This window comes from Callionymus lyra, chromosome 8 (genome assembly GCF_982586985.1).
Source record: "Callionymus lyra chromosome 8, fCalLyr1.hap1.1, whole genome shotgun sequence".
NCBI classification, from domain to species: domain Eukaryota; kingdom Metazoa; phylum Chordata; class Actinopteri; order Syngnathiformes; family Callionymidae; genus Callionymus; species Callionymus lyra.
Window position 1 is genome coordinate 840,933 of NC_141825.1, and position 25,343 is coordinate 866,275.

Below are 25,343 nucleotides of genomic sequence, written 5' to 3' on the forward strand. Positions count from 1 at the left end.
TGACTCCTTCAAGAATCATCTCAAGACCTTCTTATTTGTGTAGGCATTTGCCTGATTTTCTGAGACTCCTGTGTTTGTCTTACGTGTCTTGGCCTTTTATAATATATTTTGTAACTGTGTATTGTTTTTGATCGTTAAAGCGCTTTGTGACCCCGGTCTAAAAAGGCACTTTAGAAATAACCATTACTTACTTACTTACTTACTTAGTTTGCAGACAGACACTCACACCCTTTCGTTCCAACTGCTTATAAGATAGTACAAATAATTAAGGTAGTAAAAATAAGTCAAGATCTATGGGTGAACTATCAAGTGAAACGCAATTATTATTGTATTTAATCTCCTATCAACACCAATGCAGTTTTTGTTTCCAATTAGGCAACTTGTTTTTCTGAAGCTCAGCCCTCAAAAGTGTGGGTGTACACCCGATACTCATCAAGCCAGTGACCTTAATACCTAAACTATAAAACTTGAGTCCTTTGGTGCTACAATAGGTTTAAATAGAATTTCAGTGAGGCAGAAAATGCATACAGTAGCCATCGAATCTCACAAGATAAATATTTTCTAAGGCTTTATGTTTGCACCAAATAGACTTAAATAAAAACCTGCAAAAAAGATCCTCATTCATACTTGGCTGTTTATTTTCTATTGCATTTTAATATCCTGGTTAAAAATTCATAATAAAAACAACAATTTCTAAGGTCTTATTAAGCTTTGGAATGTTCATGAATATATGTGCCTTAACAGACTATACCTTGTTTTTTTTCTTTATGTGAATCAGCATTTCCATTATCAACATCATTAATCATTTATATTCTATTCCTTGTCATTGATCCTACTTTCCAGGTGTAATTGTACACAAACACACATTTGCAGCTTTGGTGTGCTTTAAAATGGTGTGCTTTTCAAATGTAGATTATGTCTTGCTTCAGTGAATAATTGTATTCTTTCCGGGATCAGTATTCTGCAATATGAGTAATCTGTGTCAATACAAGGTGTTATTATCCCTGTAAGCAGTGGTGGTCCGGGCTGCGAAAACTTCCCGAATGCTAATGGCTTAATATAAATAATAAAACAAATAAAAAATAAATATTGTGTGTAATCAATAAAAAAAGAATACCTCAAGATCAAGAATTGCTTTACCAATTGAGCTATAAGTGCAGTGCTAATGAAGATCTTGGATCGTAGCTGGAAACAAAAGGTGAATTTGGAAGGTGTATGGGAAGATGAAGTTCCTATTACACAAACTCAAAACCCCGTACATTTGAAGGCTTTTATACATTTTCCCCAGACAACCCCCCTAAAAAGATATTGACAAAACAGTAAAATAGATGTGGTCACTCTATATCACACAATTCGGAAACGCAAGCAGGAGTTTTTAGCCTGTATTTATAACGTGAATCTTATTTGTAAAACAATTAACTTTAATCCGAGTAGGATTCTCCTTCTGTAGTCTTTACATGAACTTGTGATTAAAACTGATGTGTGCTGCCCATAGAGCTATGTGGTCAAATGACAACATGTTGTTGTAAGGGACAAGTTAAAGTTGGCTGGGTGAGTTTGCTGTTAATACAGTGGTCTGTAATGTTGCCAGTCCAAATCTTTGGAAAAAGGGGGTACTTGATACTTGGTGTGGTATTATGCCCCCCTCACACCAAAAAAGATTCTGCTTCCCGTTTCGCCGGTGTCTATTACCGCCACTACCCGTCAAACATAATTTACCTTTGCCTGTGGAACTGCTGGCTGCAGGAACACCTCAACACCACTAAAGAGAATTTTGACAGATCATGAAACAAGCACTGGAGTTTGTCCTGATGATCTCAAGTTCTTCTTTTGAAGGGTAAAGTGACAGAGAGCACCTCTTAAATGTCAGCGATTTAAGTTCCTCTGTCTTTGAGGTCATGGAACCCCTTGGGAGCTTAGAAGACAGGAATGTGAGTTAAAAGAAAGTTCTGACGGCTTTACCATCTGTGTAATGTCGGTTTATTTTAGTTTCATTAATGAAACATCGTTTTGTGTGTACATTCCTTTCATCCTGAAAAAATAATTGATTTGAAACATCTTTTTTTCACTATCTTATAGCTAAAACCAAAGTACAGTTCACAATCAGCTAATCATAGAGAAGCTGAAACAAAAGTAATCATGCAATTATAAAACAAAAAAATTTACCACAACAGATATAACACTACAACAATTAATAATATACAGTATTTATAAAGAAAATCAACGAAGACAGTTACATCAATTAACTATTAATTTAATGTTTTATTTAGATGAAAAGTATTGATTATATAAAAAAGAGATGCATGTAAAATTATGTCATTGTGTTGGTGGAGACGGACTGTTTTTGTTTGGATATGAAATGGTGTTGAATTGTTTTGAGAGCAAGAGAGCATTGGACTAAAGACTAGTCTGTGCAATGTGATCTTAGATGCTGAGAGGCTGCTTGAAAAGTAAAGTGTACTGCTGCCAATCTTTCAGAACAAATATGAAGCTCTGAACTGAAGCAACTATGGAGGTCACAACATGAAATAACATTTTTTTAGGAACACTAAGCACACACTCAGGATCTGAGGACATACAGTATGTAGGTCTATAGTTTAGTGTTGGTTGTTTGCACAAGGTTTTTAGTTGTTCTGGCTCTCAATACTTTTATACGCCATTGATATGATTAACATGTTGAAGGCTGTCCTAAATAAATATTTCTATGCTGATAACAAATACATGACATTAATACTCGGAGTCAGATATTTGTCGGATCAGAGTTAGATTACGTACAACAGACATCCATCAGTATTCGATCAAAAACAGAATATATTATCAAATTAAAAGACCATATAAACATCTTCTAAATTAACATTCAACAAACATATTTATGTTTAAAGGATTCATTAAAACTTTGTATGTTGTATTAGTATTATTATTTATTTCTAAATAAATGCCCTCTCTCTTATATGATATTGAAGGAAACGTATGAACTGCGTCATCTTTGACTTCTAATATCGTGGTTATGCAGCGAAACTGACAACAACCATGCATCCCTGCAGCAAGAGGCAAGTCTTATTCAATTGTTCGATGTTCATATTAGTGGGTTATGCTGTGAAAGGATAATTGAACAGATAGCTCAGTTTCACTGTGAGGTCAATTGTAAACATGATAATCTCAAAGCAAAGAACTGATTATTAAATCCTAAATCCGTTATAGTAATACCAATAATAATTTATCTATTTGTGAAAATTGCATTTGTTCTCTTATTCTGTGTAAATCGGACACATGAGGTCTCATGACTTTACCTACAATGACTCCGAGCCAATAATATTGCGAAAATGATATCTCTCCAACAGGGGGAATTTGGGTATTACCATAGTGGAAACCATGTTCCCTGGCCTCCTGCAGCAGAACTAATCCCACGCAATGAGAGTCGGCGTTTGACTTTGCAAACAGGATTATATTTAGGGGTAAATGAGTTTGCATTGACTGCTGGGTAGTTTTCATTGCTGTGCTATTGCTCAGTTACTTGTGATACATGAGTGTGTGTGCTGAATCCCGAGGCCACTGCACTGCTACTTAGATTAAAAAAAGACAGGATGTGCATATTAACCCACATTATAATTTAAATGAATCTCTTGACATAAGATCAGAATTAAAAAGGACATTTGCTGAATACTCTCACCAATCTTATAAAACATGTCTGTTAAACTTTTTTTCCCCTGTGTTTAATGTGGATAACATGCCCTGTATTTGGTAAATATCAGCCTCAACTGCTAACCTTGTAAAGGTATTGCAAAGTTTATTTTGGAAGGACAACTTTACCCCAAACCCCAAACCCATTTAGTTGATCATTTATTGATATTTTAGGTAAACCTTTCCAGGAGTTTATGTAAAATTTTTGTAGCACTTTGAGCTGACTTTTTAAATATATTTGGTGACTCCTGAGTAATGTATTAAACCAATGCTGACCTCTGTCATCACTGAATTTCATTTTCTTAACAATCTTGGCAGATTTTGTCTCCAATATTTTCAGTTTTCAAACTGAAAAAATAAAGCAGTAAAATAAATTTACTAAAGATTTACTGTTATATCCCTAATTACATTAAATGCATTGTCCAAAAGTAAAACGAATGGATCAGTACTATAAGTTTGATGGCACTAGAAAAAGTAACACTTTAGCCAAGAGGATTGCTTCACACATTCTTGCAAACTGAGCTGTTGATTGGAATAAACAAGCAAATTCCACAAATGATGGCAATATGTTCATTAATATCAGTATGAGTCACTTGCAGCAAAGGGACCCTAACAGATTTTTCTGCAAGCTCAACTAAATGCTATCACTTAAAAGGAATAAGATTGACTAAAATACAATTCCTATTTAAATACCCAAAGAGAAATATATATATATATATATATATATATGTAAGAAAGTGACCTAAATGACTGATAAGGCCTCATATCATGTTGTGTTATCAGTTTTATCTTGATCTTTAAAATATATACTTTATTGAATATTGTTTTGATTGTTTAAGCGCTTTTTGACCCTGGTCTGGAATAACGCTATATAAATAATAATTACTTACTTATTTACTTACTTATATATACAGGTTTTAAAGGTGGAGGTACATCTTGCTTATCAAATTCTCCTGAGAAGCTTTCACCGGATTTAGAATAAAAGTAGTGGACTAATATAATTGCATTTGGTTTTTCTTTAAAGACATTTTAATGGGATAGATACAATTTATAAAATATTGATTAAAGGATTGTTAAACATTGGTAGATCACCAATTAGGACATTCTGATGTTGGCATTTAAAATTACTACTCACACCAAAGTGTTAACCCTTTGGCCGATCCACACCATGTTTCATACTGCAGCACGTCACACATGCACTCAGTCATTTGAGTTGTGTAAACTTTGGCATTTCTGTCAAGAGATGCCGATACTGATACCTGGGCTTTAAGTATCGACCGATACCAGTGTTAAAATATAACCTTCTTGCCCTACTGTGAAATAACATGCAAAAATGACTTCATTTAAATAAATGCTGACTTCTTAGAACCATTTAGAGTGTTAAAATAAACTCTCTTTACTATATTACCTGCAAAAAACCTGTCTGTGCAACAACAAACTATAAACGATATAAGAATCAAGTGAGGCACATAGGGCAACAAGCCTGCAAGCTCTTTAAGTGAAAATGGAAATTCCAGAACTAAATTTAGATTATTTGGACCAAAATTATAAGGGTTATTATCATTGTTATCATGGGTTTTTTGCAACATGCTCAAGATGTTCACAAAGTTCTTAAACACACTGAAATTATTATACATTGTTTTAATAAGTTAAAAAACTATACACTATGCAGGTGTTTAGAACAACAGTTTTTTGTACACAAGTGAAATTAAGGCACATGTACAGTCTTGCATGAAAATAAATACGGTTTTGCAAATAAACATAAGTTAAAAAAAACAACCTCAAAGATACAAAATATACTTATATATGAGAACAATAAAAGTTATGTAAAGAAAATCTAATAAACGAGGGAACTCAAAGCGCAGAAGTATTTAGTTCACGGTTGCTGTTTTAAACATATTTTTAATACATGGAACGCTCACTAATTACATTAGATACTGGATTGTGCTAGATGTATTGAATGTCGTTGAGTGTTGTGTTTCGTTTCTTCAACTTCGTATTCATGATTAACATGATTAGTTAGCTTTTAATGTTGTATTTAACATGTATTTAGTCTATTGTTCATCACAAAATCAAAATTACTTCATGGCGATCAATGAAGCGTCAAGTCAAACACACAGAACAGAGCACTGTCAACCTGCAAATCCATTCCGATCTGCGAATAGGACCTTTATAAACGGGCTGGATCGGACTGATACCCGTTACCAGGATCAGCTCGGTGCATCCCTATTTTCGTCCATTGCATTTTGAGTTTTCTATTTTATCTTATCTTATATATTTAAAATGTAGAAAGTCAATAGACACTACATAGTACAGGATGCAATGGTTTCTAAGTTCCAGCTTTGATTGGAGCAGTTGAAGTGAAAAAAGACTAGGATCAGCCTGTCAATTTGCCACTCTGGTGTTCCGAGGACTGCTACAGTTAGTTTATTAATAGGGCTGATTGCATCGACCCAAATGTGCGATCCACAGTGTGAAATAACAAGTGAAGTGGGATTTTCATCACAGAGGTCGTTGGTGCTTGTATATCGGTTATGAAGTAATTATGTATGTTTCAATCTGTTTTAATGTGACAAACGTCTTCTTTTCATTTTTGCCAAATTCCTTTGTGCTGTGTGGAGATACATATGTGATAGAATATTTTTTATAAAAATGGTTAATAAAGTAATGGGTGCAGACATCACTGAGACTGGAAAGGTGTTTTTCACATGGTAAACTACCAACTATAGGTTAAATGACGTCTAGAATCAGTCTTAGACAAGAACTTTTCTGATAACAGAAGGAGGTTCTCACAACTACTAAATCACAGGGTCGAGACGAACTGCATGCTGAGCGCCAATTAACCCGTTTTTGCTTCAGTCACTTTCTCTGGGGAGAAAAACGGAGTGTGTCTGGGTCATCCATTTAAATTATTTTCTCTGTGGAATGAAACAAAAAGTTGAATACAATACATGTATTTCATGTTACAACATTCATATTTTGCTACAACATAGATTATCATGATAATCTGCCTTAAATTCGTTTCCGTGTCTCCGTCATGAAAAACATTCAGGCACATTTGATTCACACATTGACTAAAATAAACGTATATTATTTATCCAATATTTTTTTTATTTTATATCAAAAGCTTGATTTGAGTGTGTCTTCAATTGATCTTGGATATCTATTTTACTCATTAGTATGTGTTTGTTTGTACAAAACTCTTTTTTTCTATTAGAAATTTCGCTTAAGCACCGCCTGCTGAAAAAAAAGTTTTTTCTGGAGATTAAATCTTGTTTGATCATGATGATCATACCGTGATTGGTCGAGCACTGAGGTTTTGTCACCGCGGTCATCAATCCCAGAAGTCACCACCTCCAAGGAACTAAACAAAGCAGGCATGGTTACAGCCGGCTGGAGAAGGAGTAAATTCATTATTACGTCATAATACGTCTCTTTAGCCGAGATTGCTGACGGGGGGAACGTTATAAAATAATACATTCAAAACATTGTCATGATGAGGGATTTACTCTTGAAGAGGAAGAGGTCTTCATAAAAACAATTGTACCAACAATGGGAAACGAAAACTTGGAGCATGAGTGTAGCATTCATGAAGCCAGTGAACACATCTTACTGTACAAACAAAAAAAAGTATTCCCCCCAAAAGCTGACCTTAAAGCCTGAGACTATAACAGCAATACAGTAACTCAAGCCTCCCCCTTAATCATTTCAATAAACTTGTCCACAGTGGCAGGCAGGATCAAATCCTCTGTTATGTTTAAGCATTTTTCAAGTTGTTTAGTAAGTCAGTGAAACGATTAATTTTCTTAATCTCTATCTAATTATCCCACTGCTTTCCAAATAACTAAGGATGATTATAAATAGTGAAGTGCTTGAATTGAATTGCTCAGTTTGACCTCACCTTAGCTTACTGTTCTCTCGTCTTGGCTTTTCTTCTTTGTAGTTCCAGACAAGCAAAGTAGAGAACTTGTGTAAGATTCACTGGTATCATTAATCTAATGATCTTAATGTTAAATTTTTATTTATATGTTTTTTCTGTCCTAATGATTTAGGGACCATTACAATTCATACTTTTTACATACTTTTTTCCTGTGAATTAATCTCATCTTGTCAGTGTATGGTTTGTCTGGGATTTGCATACAATAATGAACTTCATCCAATCATACACTTACAATTCTAAAATATTTTAAATTGTGATCAAATATTACTTAAAAAAGCAGAGGGAACAGTTCATTTTATTTCCCCCCTCCTCTGTAGACCTCCATTTGACTTATTTTTGATATTTTTAATGGTGGTAGATCTGCCTCAGCATCATTTCCCTCACTTCATGAACTGAGATAAGTTAAGCATATTTGTCCCAATTTATGTTGCCCACTCTGGCGTTAAGATATTTCACGTTTTGGTTGGAAATCATAGTCTTCATCTGTGATGATGCAGAATTATGTTCACACTAAAGCATAGATGATTAGTTCACACTCAATATGGTCTAATAGGAGCAAAACATTATACTATATTGGGCATTGCACCCAATACAGCATTTTAGAGGCATCTATTTTTTATTTTATTTTATTATCCTTACTTTCACACTGTGACTTAGATGAGATATGGAATGCTTGTGGTTAACAAGCTGTGAGGAAACTGCAGGGCATGCTGAGGATCATTATAATCTAAAGTAGGTCCCACAAACCCAAAGTAAGATTTTATATGTGGACCTTGTGGCTGCAACAAATGAGAATGTAAAGGATTACTGAGTACTGATTACTCAGTAAGATTTGCACTTAAAATATGTTTTTAGGTTTCATGAGCAACTTTCTCAATTGCTGCAATCTAATTAGCAGAGTAAATTTAAATTCAGTTCTGTTTTGTATTATGCGATGTCCTAAAACACATTTTATGTATCGAGAAGACTTTCCTGTTGACTGATTCATATGTTGTCAAGTAAACACACACTGACAGTGAAGAAGTATATAAACCTATTACTAACAATCACACATTTGTTTTTTTGCCGAGTCTGCTATACAGTTATATTTCGTCTTGAAAGTTTGATCCAAAGTATAGTTATCAAAAGGTATCGAAACTCAAAGAGGTATTAATGCTTAAATGCTGTAATCGGATATTATTCCAATTTTCAAATGTGCTTTTGGATATAATTAATAAGAAAATCACTTAAGATAATGCTTCAAATAGCAAAAAGCCTAATAGTAAGATGTGCACAACATATAACCTAAAAAAAATCGTTACTATTTTATGTATTTATTTATTTTTACCTCAGAACATAAAATGGCTTCATGATTCTAAACAAAATGAGAATCATTATTTGTTTCCTGAGAATTAAGATCACCATTCTCTCACAATTTATTTGTCCTAATGTAAATATTTATAGAACAAAAAACAATTATTTATTTTTTTCTTATCTACACAACCTTTGCATAATTTTAACAATCCTTTTTGAACAATATTGGATGTGTAACATGTGTAAAGGTGATGATAGAGGTAGATGTTCTCAAAATGTTATTCACAATTGATAACAAAACACAACATTTCCCATGACAACATGATAGTTGACCTGGCAGAGCATTCACAAAAACCCAGAAGAAGGTCATTTTTATGCAGCCATTAGATCCGTCTAGAAGTAGGAATCAAGATTGCGATATTTTTAACGATTAATCGTGCAGCCCTACCAAGTATGTCTCGATACTGCTGAAGCATTTTGGTCGGTACCTCCAAAGACCCAATTTGATCTCCAGTCCTAGGTGGGAGTGATGATGTGCATCAATTATTATATAATTTCATACAAAAAAAAAAAGATCTCAACTCTCGGAGTTGAATTCTCAAGCCTTTTTTTCATTAAAACAATGCACCTATCATATAACCCATCTTATTGTTCCTTAAGCCATCCACTTATATGCTTACTTTTTTAAGCACAACCTTATATTTATTCACATGCTTACTCTGCTGTCCTTACTAGCTTGTGTACTCCGTAACCTACTGAGGTTAGCCTCATTATTATTGACTTGTAATTTGTTTATTTGCTTGTAACTATGATTTGGTATGATTCTTTCAGATGTGTGAACATGTACAATGTGATAAAGACATTATCAGTAGTGCTTTCAGTATGTATATTTATTTCATAAAATTGCAATTGAATTATTGTGTCTAATAATTCTGTTGCCAATTCCTCTTACTTTAAGGATTTTTTAATGACTTCTTTCAGTAAATATAGGATGAATTCCAGGTATCTTATAGGTATCTTAGTTAATATATATATATATATATATATATAATATAAAATGTTCTCAAATTATTATTTACCAAACAATCCTATCATGCATCCACAGTTACATTTTATGTCATAATTTATTTAAAACAAACTGCCAGTTAAAAATGGTCTACATTGAGATAGAGCACTGTTGACCTCATAGGAAGGTGAAATTGGATATATTACGGCCCTCCCTGATCCCAGTGAGGCACAGTCAGACGACTCCGAGCTGTGATTGAGCTGTGATCATCCCTGATTATGCCAAAGCACTAGATTTTGTTTAGTGGCCATGGCTCAAGGACTTGTGCAGCATAGCTTGGAAATTCAGCTACGCTTAATCCAAGAACATTGTAAAACAAACAGGGCGGGAAACGGGTCTAAATTGAAGAATTTTGCTGTTCTTGCTCATGATTGATGGAAAGGGCGTGTAAGATTGACAGAATTTGGTGATATCACGACGCGCCGGCGGCTCCTCTCTGATGTCGCTCAGTTTGACAGGAAACCGATGCAAGTCCCCCTAAACTGTGGTGAAACTGAGTGTTATAAGTGATATTTTTATCAGATCATGTCGGCACCGTAGCGCGGAAATAAACGAAAGGGGAATATTGGATCGTTTTCCTTCTCTAATCCACTGGACCTCCCCTACAGTACTCGCTGGACTGCGTGCGGCTATGCATGAACGCAACTACATTTTTAGGTGAAGGAAAAAATATGGTATTACCGTAAATTCCGGACTACAGAGCGCACCCGATTAAAAGCTGCATGCTCAAATTTTAGAAAGAAAATCAATTTTGTAATTATACAAGCCGCACCGGATTTTAAGCCGCAGGTTTAAACACGTCCATTTCTTACACTTAAATAAATAAAGCACTGTGTTATTCTTCTTAAGCATTGTTCAGATATTTACAGTCCGAGGAACCAGCGACAAAAGCACGAGGCAGGTGGACAAACTGTCCGTGTCCTTCAACCGGGGAATTATTTCTTCATCACGCCGGCAACACGGATGAGTAGTTTGCTTTTTTCCACCTGATCGTAACGCAGTGATTGCGCGGATAAACGCGACTTCACGGCGGACTGTCCTGCGTCTCCGCGCCTCACCTAGGATTCACTTAACGCAGCCTTTTTTCTGGACAATAATGGACTTGAACATTGGACACTGATCGCGGGGATTTGACTGTGGGGTGTCGTGGGTGTTCGTTGTTTTGTTCATGTTTGATTGATCCTCCTTTAAGGAGCGCTTTTTGTTAAATGTTATAAAGTAAATATATTTTGATTAACTTCTATAACGGCTTCATGTGTGGTCAGTGTTGTTATAATTAATGCTGTCACTCTGGAGCGTCACCAAGTCCGCACCAGAGCTCCGCCCCATGAAGAATGTGTGTGTGACGATCTCTCGAGGAGTTATGTGAGAAGGTCCGTTACAAAACGTCAGAGGTACTTCATCCATATTTATGATTTCATCTGGCCCGATGGAATTCTCCGCTATCTTTGTTTGAGTGAATGTGCGGAATGAAGTAAGTTTCTCCTCGTAGTCGGGAGGGAGCTGCTGACACAAAGTTACTCATTCATTCTATTGGTCTACTGTTGCTGAGCAAAATGTTTTTCCCGCCACGAAAAAAAAATGAATAAGCCGCACCGTAGTATAAACCGCAGTGTTTAAAGTGTAGGAAAAAAGTAGCGGCTTGTAGTCCGGAATTTACGGTAATATCGATATCGCACATATTTCCAATATTGTGCAGCCCTAATTATTGTTATTGTTTAACACGTGGTGGCCTGTACTTACTTAAGGCATATATTGTATTTGTCATTTTTCCTTTGTAAAACAAAAAAAGAAAAGGAAAAAAAAAAAACTATCAATATTGAAAAATGTTGGTATAAATACATAGATAGTGCATTTGATTGCATATTGTGTGTGTTTATTGTATATCTAGAAAAATGCAGCTGTTTCATCCTCTGACCAAACTCCTTGTCTCGTCTTGGTGAAATTTTTTGAAGGGCTGTTTGAAAACCCAGCAGGAGCTCTCTTTCCCCTGACTTCTTCACCCCCCTTTGATCAGTTTTCCTTCCCCCTTCTCTTCCCTGCAGTACTATTTCTCCTGTCTCAGCAGAATGCAAGCACAGATGTTTATCATGTTATATCAAAACCTCGTTTTCTCTCGTAGCACCTGTACGAATTGAATTATTTTGCTATAGAATGTTACATACTAGATTCATAGTGAATATTTAAATATTGACTTCAACGTTTGACACCTTTTAAGACTGTTTTATATCCATGTTTGGCCTTCAGCTGTCTAGTTATCTTTTGTTAAATTATATGCCACGATGTATTTACTTTTCCTCATTCTTGGTCGCTTTGTTGCCCTATTAATCGTGAGACAACTACTACTGACATAATCTATGTGTATTTCTTCAGGCTGTAATGATAAATGCACTCAAACTACACCTTCAAAGGGTGACAGATCACTACTAGTAGATGACTTTTTTTTTCTCACGCGCTAAAGCGATAAGATATGTCAGCCGTGTTGGTCTCCGTTTCTCCTCTTAGAAAGCTAGTAAAAGTGGTCCATACATCATTTTAGTCTGAAGAGGACAATTGGTCTTACTATAAGCTTGACTATATGGATCCTTTCAATGTTTATCTTTAAGTCATAGATGGAAAGCAACTGTTTCTCAAATAGCACACAAGCAAGCAAGATACCGTGATTCATGAATCAATTGATTCATTAATAAAACGCTCTCAAAATCAATTTCGTAATCAACATTTTAATATTTGTTTACTTTGTTTTTCCTGTTGCATATCGCTTATGTTAATCATTTGACTTGTTTTTAAACATTATGTATAGTCTTCATAATTTCCCAAGTCAACAAAGTCTTTACTACTTTACTTAAAATAGACCTTGCTGTTTAATGTACTGTTCAATCCTCCATTTTATTAAGGGAAGGGTCCAGGTTTATGTCAGAGAAACCAATTCTGAAAAAGAGCTTCTAAATAAAAAGAAAAAAAAAAAAAACTGCTTATTGAATTGAGCAGTGTGCTTAAGATGATTTGATGCTAATATGTCAATCATTCTGACACTTTTTTTATTCATAGATAGCCACTACACGAGGTTGGGCTTTTGAACAAAAAAAATGCGGCTTGCACAACGTGTATTCCAAAATCACGTATCGTTCATTTTAATTGCTACAGTATAAAGTACTGTGAAAAATGTGTCTGCAATGAATTGTTTGGTTCCCTTTTCACCTCCAACTCTTCAGCATGTCTGTGCTAAGCTCTGACACACATTACACTTTTCCGTGTCATCGTGCTAATGCGGCCCGCCTTTTACTCCCACACCGTTTCCTGTTTGTGAACACAGCTCCGAGGGAAATGAGACTCCAAGTTGGCCTGCGGGCTGAAATTCACTCCAAAAACCACCGACCGCAACAGGAATGCTGCTTTTTCTTTTCGCTCTAGAAGGCAGCAGAGCATCGCACAGTCGGAATCCACATTCACACTGACGCTTCATTAAACTCACACATACGTGCGGACCTTCATCTCACACAGATCATTTATTTAGATGAGGAAGCTGGATGGATTCATCTGCGTGAGTGTGGGTATAATTTGATTTCATTTTGGAACTTTTTTTTAAATCTGTTTTTGGGCATTTTCAGTTATATCCCAAATAGAACAAGTTGAGTTGACTTATTTGGTCTGAAATAAGCAAAGATAAAACCATTTATTGAAAACATGTAAAAGATAAGAATAATAATAATTGTTAAAACTGCAGCAAGAGGAAGTGTTTCTTTATATACATGATTTATAAAGATATACATGACGTAATCATTGAGAAGTGATTCAAATAAACTTCTATTTATATATTTGTTACAATTCATTTCCCCAGGATATACATAGCTGTAGTCTAATAATGGAATAGTTAGAAGAAACAAAATAACATCTATTTAAAGAGTACTAGTATTAAATAATAAGACTTGGTTGCTGGTTAAACTTACATTCAATAATGCAATGATTGGATTTTTGTTCAATAAAATGTAATTGTTTTGGGTGAAAGTCAGGAGATGCTTCTGAGGTTTAAGCCAATAGAAAGCTGGGTCAATGGCTGATCCGTTGGATCACCATGAGCTGAGTGTTTATCCAATATCCTTAAATTTCCCCACTTGCTTATGACACCATTTTTCCCAAACCTCAGAAATAATCGTTCAGGATTCTGAATGGCTTTAGAAAGAAAGAACATAACAGTGGGGGTAATAAAGAACTGAGTCGGCACTACGCGAAAATTTAGATGTATATCGATGCATCACCATATTTTCTTCCCCAGTACTATTCAATAGCATTGTATCTACTGTATATTTAAAAAAAACCTTTTTTTTTCTCTTTGAAATTTTAATTCATGGTAATTTTATGTTATAAATTTCAATAGTGTGTATTTTAAAGGCAGTCTTTCAATTATTTTATTTTTTTTATTTCAGTTTAACACTGCATATGTTATCGTGTTTTTTAATTTGTGTGCTGCAATTAAACATCCGTGCCAAAGGGACAAAGACTCCAGCAGCTTTTTAATAAAAATCAAGAAAGTGGAGACTTCAATAAGAGCCAGGTGATCTGCAGTATAAAATCTGGGCAGAAACAATATACAGATTCTTGCCATTACTCGGCCCCAGTCGGCACATATTAACATTCTGTAATACCCCGTTCTACAGCCTCAAGTACTAAGAATGGCATATATTTTCTTCGAAATTCTGGCATAAACTCAAATCCACAAAATGGCGCACCCACATGCCATTATGCCAACCCACAACAACTAGACCCACAATAATACCATCTTTCTTAATTTTGCAGATTATTACTTATAGGCTATTATTGTGTGTTATTTGAAAGTATCTGACAGGATTATAGCTACTTTCAAAGAGATTGTTAAAGGAGTTGAACGAATGAATGCTTAATGTCTTCTTTAACTTCTGTCTTATTTAATTTTAAGATAACGGGCATGTTGTGGAACACAGATTCTTTGGATGAATTTGTTGTAAAAAACAAAATGCTACTTATTTCAATTTATAAAGACAAGTACAATTTACTGATCAAATGAACCCTTTTTTTAAGTGGATGGTATTAAATGTTACGGCTAGGATTTAAATGCCATTCACTTATTCCTAGCTAACATTTCATGAAGTCTTATGAGCTAGGTCCAGTTTTGGTTCAACCTACACATACCTCCATTTGAGCTGTGCGTGTTTTCATTCATGTGTTTGTATGTTATTTAGGCACATTTTTCACAATGGCAGCACAAAGTTATTCAGTGTTGCGTCTTTGGAGTCAAAGGGCACGCAGGCGGTTAAATGGATAAAAACGTCTCCCATACTATCGGTTCACACATGTGAATCAGCTACTCATCATTCACTTGAAACGGCTGTTGAAAATCACTTGATCTGGATGTCACACCTCTATCTGCAACAAAAAGAGGTGATAGAGATGAGCACATACGTCATACCTGGTGGACCTTTAACAGCCTATGACTGACAAAAGGAGGTGGTGCTGAACATCTTGAGGACTAAGGTCTGCTCTCATTAGAAGAGACGCTCGATTTAAAGTTAAACCTAACCTAAGACCATCTGCTCTCCTCCTACAGAGTGCATCATTTTTACTGAAAACTTGATGTTCTATGGTAGCAACAAGAAAGCTATTATGAGAGTAAGGAAATCAGTATCAGACATCTTCATCAACAAATTTCTCCAGTGTGTGTATTATTAATGCTCATTGACTAAATGGACAGAATTTGAAGCAAAAATGAAGGGAGCAAAGTAAGTTATTATTCAGATACTTAAAGAACTAGTAGCATAAATAAATAATTAAGGGTTGACCACTGTTAAGTCAATGAAACTCCGATTCACAGTTCGTATTATCAGCAAAGAAATCCTTGTCATTCTAATAAGAGATTATCTTCATAGAACCAAAGTTACAATACTGAAATAGAGAGAATTATTGCCCCCCATCCTAACCGCCTGTGTGGGCACAATTATAGCCAGGTGTGCCAAATGGGAACTTTGTTCACTGGGGTCTTGATTGCCAAAACACTGGAAACACCCATTTGTTGCAAGAGTGTAGGGAGAGGTTGTTGGTCTAATAGACACTCTATCCTGTCTTTATTAGGGTTTGACAAATGTCTCTTGGTAAGATGAAATGCTCACTGCAAGCAGGAAATGAGGTGCTGTCTAAAGAGTATCTCTGGTTTAAGTTTCCGAGTGAAGGGACAAATGAGGTGTGAGATTGATTTCAATGTCAGAATTGCAGAAACGAGAAGAGGAAGTGTGGAAAGACAAATCTCTCTGAAACTGGTTTCCATTAGTCTTTCACAACATATGATCAACATTTTAGGATTTTCAAAGTTTAAATGTGATTTTAACATGTTTCCGTTGTAATAGGCATAGTTTGTTTTTATTGCGCATCTCTTCTGTCAGTGTTATTTTCGGTTGATATTGAGTGCGTGTTGTGAGTGCATGTTTCGCTTTATTCAGGTGAGAGCCGGTGCTAATGTTGAAAGCTGCGCTAATGAAAGTGCAAAAAAGATTCCGTCTTCTATTGCATGAAATTCACATTTAATTAGTTAAAACTTACACCCAAACTTGTCCAAACTTTTTTTCTACTAAACCAGAGCATCATTGATTATGTAAGAACCCTGAAATGAGAAGTACAGTTAAAAATGTAAAAAAAAAATGTTTAAAAGATGATTTCTTCAAAGTCTGGTTTCCCTTATAGAGAATGTTCTGTCATCCATAGATGGTTGAACTTCAAAAGTACCAGCAGTATACCTCCTGAAGATTAGAGGTCCTGGCTGGTTTCTAGGCGTTAGCAATATTATATTTTTAAGAAGCCAGAATACATAAGATTTCAATCCACTAAATACTGACATTATTTAATTTGCATGGCATGTTAGCTGCTCTCACTCCTGTGTTTTTTTGATGTGTAATACATGTTTGTGTTTAATCCAGAAGTACTGTTCTCTTAACTTACTTACATCCCCATTTCACCAGAAAGCTGATGTTGCAATACAAAGAGCCTGCTTGTTGAGCACGTGTATGGCCTGAGTTTAAAACCCATTTCCTCCTCCATGAAGAAGTCTCTCGCTTTAAGTACTATCAAAAAAAAAAAGAAGAAGTTTGGCTGTGTTATTGAGCCTTGGCTCGAGGATGATAGGAGAAAGCCCCTAGCAATCTTTTGAAATTTAAGGAATTTCTTTATACAGAGCAGCAGAGCAGCACTAATACCACAAGACAGCAGCAGTTGGGGCATCGTGGCTGTCGGGCAACAGGCGGATGGTAGTGTTTAATTTTCATACAGATCAAGTACTTACAAAAGCTGCTACGGGCTTCTCCGCTCTCTTTCCTCTGCCTCTTAAAAAAGGGAAATGGTTTGTTTGCAGGGGTAGCTGCAGGGATCCATTTTCAGTCAGACAGGCTGATTGCCCTTTGAGCCGTGTCCAGCCGTCCCTTAACGCCACTTATGCTCATGCTGGTGCTGATAATATGGCCATTATGAATAAGTGTATTCTTGGATGAATTTTTTTTTTTGGTCAAAGAGTGTGGGAAGCCAGTCGCAATGCTCCAAACATCTCACTGATTCTCATGCTTTTGGTTGCCACGACAACTGTTGTGGTTGTGTTTGAGTAGTGAGCCGAGTTTTACCTTGGGATTTGTATTCCCTTAAAATGAAATATCCTCCCTCTCACACTGTTATGGAGGTAATAAGATGCAGCCAAACTGCTGTGGTGCTTGACTTTAGGTCCGTCCAATTTATTTGTAGTCATCAATACTGTAGCAACACTTGTGGTGATACATGGGACGTTGTTATTTAGGCACAGACGTATGTTTTATGTATATATATATTTGTACATATATATGTATATATATGTGTATATATATATATATATGTATATATATACACACACACACATATACTCTATATGTACAGTATATATATATATATATATATATATATATATATTATATATAATTCATCTTCTTATTAGCAGTGAAACTGATTATGTTTTTACATAACATAACATTTTTAAAGCATAAGCTACAGTACATGTGAGATGTAAAAGGAATAACAGACTCCATCTGTGTTTTGCGATGATTCAGAAAGCAGCCATGAAAGAGAATAGGAGCGCAAGAGTCACCATCTGACTGTCGCACATACTCATAGTTGTATGGTGACCTGAGAGAGTATGAGTCACACTTTGCTCCAAACTTACCACTCCTTCTTTCAACTATCCACCCTCTGTTTAAATCACACCTGGGTACCATGGATGCCCTTCTGGTGTAGCATCCTGCCATCTGTCCTCTTGAGTTTTCGTTTAGTCTCTAGTTGTAGTCACTTGCTCAGCCTTCCTTAATTTTCCAGTTGTCGAGAGAAAACACAGCCAGACCCCAGAGTACTTACTATTGTTTTCCTCTGTCTCATTTTGTCAAACATCCATTTACCCTGTGAGAGAAAATATAATCCGGACATGGTCTGGGATTTTGCAAACAAAAATACTCTGTTTGCTTGGTTTCTCAGTTGGCTTAAAGTTCTGTTAAAATAATCCTCTTTCAAATTCATCACGTTTCTCCTTCAAGAAAAGGTTAATGCTTATGAAGTTTCACATTTTTAAATTGCTTTATGGAAATGTAGGTAGAACCTCAAAGTGATTAATTTTGTTTCTTCTGCTCCCCTATTGAGGATATGTGCAATAGTGCAAAAGCAATTTTTCATTTTCTTTCAAATTGACTTTTTGGTTTAGACTTGGCTGTTTAAACCAAACTTGCAATCCACCTACAACTTTAACAAAGAAAGCTCTGTTGGTTCATTTAAACTCTACAATAGAATAATTGATTTAAAGTCGTGTTTATCATTGTCACATTATTAAATAGATCATGTAGCACTTTAAGTAACGTGACTTAACGTTTTGCGAGGTATGTTTTATATTGACTTGGACACGTTTATATTCAAACTGTCTCACAGTTGTTGTAGTTTAAGTAAAGTAGAATCACTTACTTACTTACTTACTGCAGGAGCCCCCCAGGGATAAAAAATTAATTTAGTATCCTTGATTTAAAAGTTGCATCAGAAGACAATTTTGGCTTTTGGGGTAGTTTTTTGCTAATTTCTAATTTAACATATTTGCCGTCAAGTCAACTTTTCAAGTTATTTCCGGTATAGAGAAGTCAATGTTCATCTTAAAACATACACAGCAGAATATTCTTTGTTACTGTTTTATATTTGTAACCAACTTACAGCACATTTAACTTGGCCCGCAATAAGAGTTGACATCAAAACGGAGAATGATCAATGTCTATTAACAAATTTTGGCTGCATCACATCTCATACAGGGAGTGCGGAAATATTAGGCAAGTTGTATTTTTGAGGATTAATTTTATTATTGAACACGAACCATGCTCTTAATTAACCCAAAACACTCATTAATATCAAAGGTGAATATTTTTGGAAGTTGGAGCAGGGCTTTTTTAGTTTTAGCTATTTTAGGAAGATATCTGTGTGTGCAGGTGACTTTTACTGTGCATAATTATTAGGCAACTTAACAAAAAACAAATATATACCCATTATAATTATTTATTTTCACCAGGGAAACCAATATAACAGTTCAACAATCACAAATATACATTTCTGACATTCAAAAACAAAACAAAAACAAATCAGTGACCAATATAGCCACCTTTCTTTGCAAGGACACTCAAAAGCCTGCCATCCATGGATTCTGTCAGTGTTTTGATCTGTTCACGATCAACATTGCGTGCAGCAGCAACCACAGCCTCCCAGACACGTTCAGAGAGGTGTACTGTTTTCCCTCCTTGTAAATCTGACATTTGATGAGGGACCACAGGTTCTCTATGGGGTTCAGATCAGGTGAACAAGGAGGCCATGTCATTCGTTTTTCTTCTTTTAGACCCTTTCTTGCCAGCAATGATGGAGCATTGTCCTGCATGAAAATCATGTTTTTCTTGAAGGATGCCGACTTCTTCCTGTACCACTGCTTGAAGAAGGTGTCTTCCAGAAACTGGCAGTAGGACTGGGAGTTGAGCTTGACTCCATCCTCAACCCGAAAAGGCCCCACAAGCTCATCTTTGATGATACCAGCCCATACCAGTACCCCACCTCCACCTTGCTGGCGTCTGAGTCGGACTGGAGCTCTCTGCCCTTTACCGATCCAGCCACGGGCCCATCCATCTGGCCCATCAAGACTCACTCTCATTTCATCAGTCCATAAAACCTTAGAAAAATCAGTCTTGAGATATTTCTTGGCCCAGTCTACAAGTAGACGTTTCAGCTTGTGTGTCTTGTTCAGTGGTGGTCGTTTTTCAGCCTTTCTTACCTTGGCCATGTCTCTGAGTATTGCACACCTTGTGCTTTTTGGCACTCCAGTGATGTTGCAGCTCTGAAATATGGCAAAACTGGTGGCAAGTGGCATCTTGGCAGCTGCATGCTTGACTTTTCTCAGTTCATGGGCAGTTATTTTGCGCCTTGGTTTTTCCACACGCTTTTTGCGACCCTGTTGACTATTTTGAATGAAACGCTTGATTGTTCGATGATCACGCTTCAGAAGCTTGGCAATTTTAAGAGTGCTGCATCCCTCTGCAAGATATCTCACTATTTTTGACTTTTCGGAGCCTGTCAAGTCCCTCTTCTGACCCATTTTGCCAAAGGAAAGGAAGTTGCCTAATAATTATGCACACCTGATATAGGGTGTTGATGTCATTAGACCACACCCCTTCTCATTACAGAGATGCACATCACCTGATATGCGTAATTGGGAGTAGGCTTTCGAGCCTATACAACTTGGAGTAAGACAACATGCATAAAGAGCATGATGTGGTCAAAATACTCATTTGCCTAATAATTCTGCACTCCCTGTATACAGGAAGACTCTTAAAGGAACTAGCAAAGAGGTGAAATGCAAAGAAATCAATAAATCATTTTTGTTTCATTACACATAAACTGTTTTATCTATCAAAGTGAAATGGTTTCTGTTACACGCTTCGCTGATTCACTACGTTTTCGAGAAATTCGCCGAAAGATATATTGGCTTGGAAAGAATGTTCCCTTTGAAACAATGAAACCCCAAATCTTTTCTGACCTGTGAACAAGAAGGCATCAGCAGTCGGAGCGCATCCATCATGGTTGAATAGGAGGAAAAAACACTAGAAATCTTCCTTTGTTTAATCCTTTACCAAACACAGAAAAAAGAGAGTGATGGCAATAAATATGTTAAGCACATGTATAACAAATGCCCCTTGATGGCAAGAGTTTAATGCCACCTAGTCTTGTTGTGAAATCTCGATCCAAAGACGACTAATACAACTGTCACACCAGACATAAAATGTATGCTGAAGCATTTATCATGTAGAATGTGTTGTTGAAGTAGCAACATATATAGTATAGAATAAGTTGAAATACTTCAATTGAATGATGCTCCGATTGAAATCCAATGATTTAATGCAATGATAATGCAATAAAATCATTTAACTTGATTAAAGGATTAAAGGCGCCGACGAGGACGGCTGCCTCTTCCAGTAGCTCCGCAGCAATTTCTATAATTTTCTGTTTTTTATTATGTTTTTACTATAATTTTTTTAAATGGATACTTTTGAACATGGAAAGAATCGTCTTGTTTACTCAAGAGAGGATCTACTGTCGCTGAAGTCAATGGCACGGGCTGGAGATCGCCACGAGATCCTGATCGAACTTCAGCGCCGTTAGAGAGGCTGTCGGGCAGGGAGGAGGCTAAAGGCTAAGCTAACGGACAATTGGAGACGTCACAGACCAACGATCCCAACGATCACGATGGGGAACGTCAATTCACTGACGAATAAGATCGACGAGCTGTCTGCCCTCAACAACCAGCGGATCTACAGAGAGAGCAGCTTGTTGATCTTCACGGAGACGTGGCTCACTCAGCTGACTCCGGACTCACTCGTGGAGCTGCCTGGTTTCAGCACCGTCAGAGCGGACAGAGACACACACGCTTGTTGGAAGCGCAGAGGAGGAGGTCTGATCATGTACGTGAATAAACGCTGGTGTAGTCCGGGACACGTTACTGTGAAGAAAGTCTTGTGTTGTCAAGATTTAGAACTGTTGGCTGTCAGCATGCGTCCATATTATTATCGATCGCGCTGTGTGTCTACATTCCTCCGAGCGCTGCGGCTGCATCTGCCTGTGAGAAGATCCACACAATGACAGCTCGACTTCAGAATCAACATCCTGACGCGTTTATCATCATCTCTGGAGACTTTAATCATGCCAACCTGGACTCTACTCTGCCTACTTTCCATCAGGCCGTGGATTGTCCCACCAGGATTAACAGGACAATTGACCTTCTTTATTCCAACTTGAAGGACGCCTACAGAGCCAAACCTCTTCCTCCACTTGGAAGGTCCGATCACAACCTGGTCCACCTTCAGTCACAGTACATTCCTCTGGTGCAGAGACAGACTGTGACCACTAAGACAATCAGTAAGTGGACACCAGCTGTGGAGGACGCCATCAGAGACTGCTTTGAAACAACAGACTGGGATGTGCTGCTGAGGTCTCATGGTGAGGACACCGAGGGACAGACACACTGTCTAACAGATTATTTAAATTTCTGCTTGGACGTTGTCGCCCCTACTAAGACTGTCCGCTGTTACCCTAATAATAAACCGTGGGTAACAAAGGAGGTCAAGGATGTCCTTAACAGGAAGAAAGTGGCATTCAGGAGCAGAGACAGGGACGCCATGAGGTCAGCTCAGCAGGAGGTGAAGCGATGCTTGAAGGAGGCAAAGGACACCTACAGGAGGAGGTTGGAAGAGAAGCTGAGCCGAGAAGAAATAAGAGAGGTCTGGGATGGTGTTAAAACCATCACTGGACACAAGACCAAGGCCTCTCTGACTGCAGTGGACACCGTGGAGGAGGCAAATGGACTGAACAACTTTTTCAACAGGTTTGAGCAGGTCACCTCACCCTCACTGCTGCCCGCCTCAGGACCTGCCCCACCTTCTTGTGCCCCCACCCAGCTCCACAGAACCACTTCCCAGCTTCACCTCACTCCAGGTACAGGATGTACTTCGGAGGATTCGTCCAGGGAAGGCTGCTGGTCCTGATAAGGTGTCTGCTCGACTGCTAAAGACCTGCACTGCTGAACTAGCTGAGCCACTCCAGCATGTCTTCAACCTCAGTCTACGGCTGGGGAAAGTACCAACTCTGTGGAAGACTTCCTGTATCGTTCCAGTCCCTAAAAAGATCCGACCGAGTGTGCTGAACGATTACAGACCGGTGGCACTGACTTCGCAGCTGATGAAGACACTGGAGCGGCTGGTCCTCAAACATCTCACGCCACAAGTCCAGCACGCGCAAGACCCCCTGCAGTTTGCCTACCAGCCAGCAGTTGGTGTGGAAGATGCCATCCTTCACCTCCTGCATCGGACCTACTCCCACTTGGATAAAGGAAGCGGTTCAGTGAGAATCCTGTTCCTGGACTTTTCTAGTGCCTTCAACACTATCCAACCCACTCTGCTGCAGGACAAACTGACTAAGATGCATGTGGACCCTGGTCTGGTCTCCTGGATTACGGACTATCTTACTGATCGACCACAGTATGTCAGGCTGAAGGACATCAAGTCTGACACTGTGGTGTACAGTACAGGAGCACCTCAGCACCTCTCCTCTTCACCATCTACACTTCAGACTTCTGCTACAACTCAGACCTGAGTCTCGTCCAGAAGTATGCTGACGATACTGCCATTGTTGGATGCATCAGGGACAACAGCGAAGACGAGTACAGGAGTCTGATACGTGACTTTGTGGACTGGAGTGAGAGGAACCACTTGCAGCTGAACACCTCAGAAACCAAGAAGCTGGTATTGGATTTCGGGAGGTCCAGGACAAAGCCACGTCCAGTGTCCATCAGAGGCGACGAGGTGGAGATAGTGGACAACTATAAGTACCTCGGTGTGTGGATGGACAGTAAACTGGACTGGTCCTGCAACACAGACCATGTATATAAGAAGGTTCAGAGTAGACTGTACTTTCTGAGGAGGCTTCGATCATTTAACATCTGCAAGAAGCTCCTCTGCATGTTCTACCAGTCTGTGGTGGCCAGTGTCCTGTTCTATGCTGTGGTGTGTTGGGGTGGAAATGTGTCCAAGAGGAGTGTCAACAGGTTGGACAGGTTGATCAGGAGGGCTGGTTCTGTGGTTGGAATGAAGCTGGACTCACTGGTGACAGTTGCTGAGAGGAGATCATTGAACAAACTACTGTCCATCATGGATGATGACAGTCATCCTCTGAACACTGTCATCAGTGAGCAGAGAAGCAGAATGAGTGCACGAATGCTCCTACCCAGGTGCAAAACAAATAGACTCAGGGACTCATTCATCCGTCGGGCTATTAAATTGTACAATTCTGAGTTCGGGGGCAGGAGTGGAGTGAAAGTATCTGGATGTTCTGTTCCATGTTAGTCTTTGTATCTTTGTCTTTGTTGTTTTTCTTTCCTTGACCTATGTCCTTTGTCTTTGTCTTTAGACTTAGATTGTGTCATCTTGTTCTTCCTCTTTATGTTCTTCTTATTTTATTTTTTATGTATTATTTTTTATTGTTTATGAAAAATTGCAGGCTATTGGTAAAAAACAATTTCCCAAAGGAGACCTCCTGAGGGATCAATAAAGTTTTACCTTACCTTACCTTACCTTACCATATGTTGTAGTTGTATAGTTTTGTGCAGAAGTATCTTCTAAATGACACTCCTTTGAATATAAATTTATATAAAAGATGCCACAAATGTGCTAATTTCTTTGCTCTATTTAGACTTAGACATCCTTTGTTGTCATTCTGGATTCACAAAGTGTACGAAACGAAACAAACTTTCTTTTGCAATACTGGCTTCGACAAGTTATGAAGTGCAAAGATTTAGACATAAATACTATATACTGCATCTACTCAAATATGTGCAAGAAGCAGTTTTTAAATAATTTAGAAACCGTTTCTTGTATCAACAATTTAAAACCTCACCATAAAAAACGTACTAAAGAGAAGTTAAACACAATTTAAAACAATGGCTGGAATAAAACAACAATATAAGATCAACGCAGCATTTGCTTTGGCAGTGAACTTCAACATAACATTATTTAGTTCGATTTGTATTTATTCACTGCATTTGTAGTACATGTGTTGACTGTCGATGATTAACTAGTTGTTTGAGTAACTTAGTCTCCTCAATGAGAAATGTATCTGCTGCCATTTAGTCCAGTTGTTGTTGCATGTTTGGTCTCACGCAAGGGGCAACATTGGGTTTTAAAAGGTTGAGCAAGTGCAAAACTGATAGTCACAGTAAAAAAAACATTAAACCTTGGGACTCAAACACAATTTTTTTTACTCTAT

At 37.4% G+C, this 25,343-nt stretch overlaps 1 protein-coding gene and 1 long non-coding RNA gene across 4 annotated transcripts in view; one reads left to right on the plus strand and one right to left on the minus strand.

Annotated features, from left to right (window-relative positions):
• pot1 (protection of telomeres 1 homolog) overlaps nt 1-25,343 on the plus strand; it is a 79,655-nt gene that overhangs the window by 44,430 nt on the left and 9,882 nt on the right. The gene's annotated exons all lie outside the window — the stretch shown is intronic.
• On the minus strand, nt 19,869-20,832 carry LOC148072610 (uncharacterized). Its single transcript, XR_015712098.1, has 3 exons — nt 20,253-20,832; nt 20,088-20,122; nt 19,869-19,989 (listed from the first exon to the last, which is right to left on the minus strand). It is a non-coding gene; the product is annotated as an uncharacterized LOC148072610 (long non-coding RNA).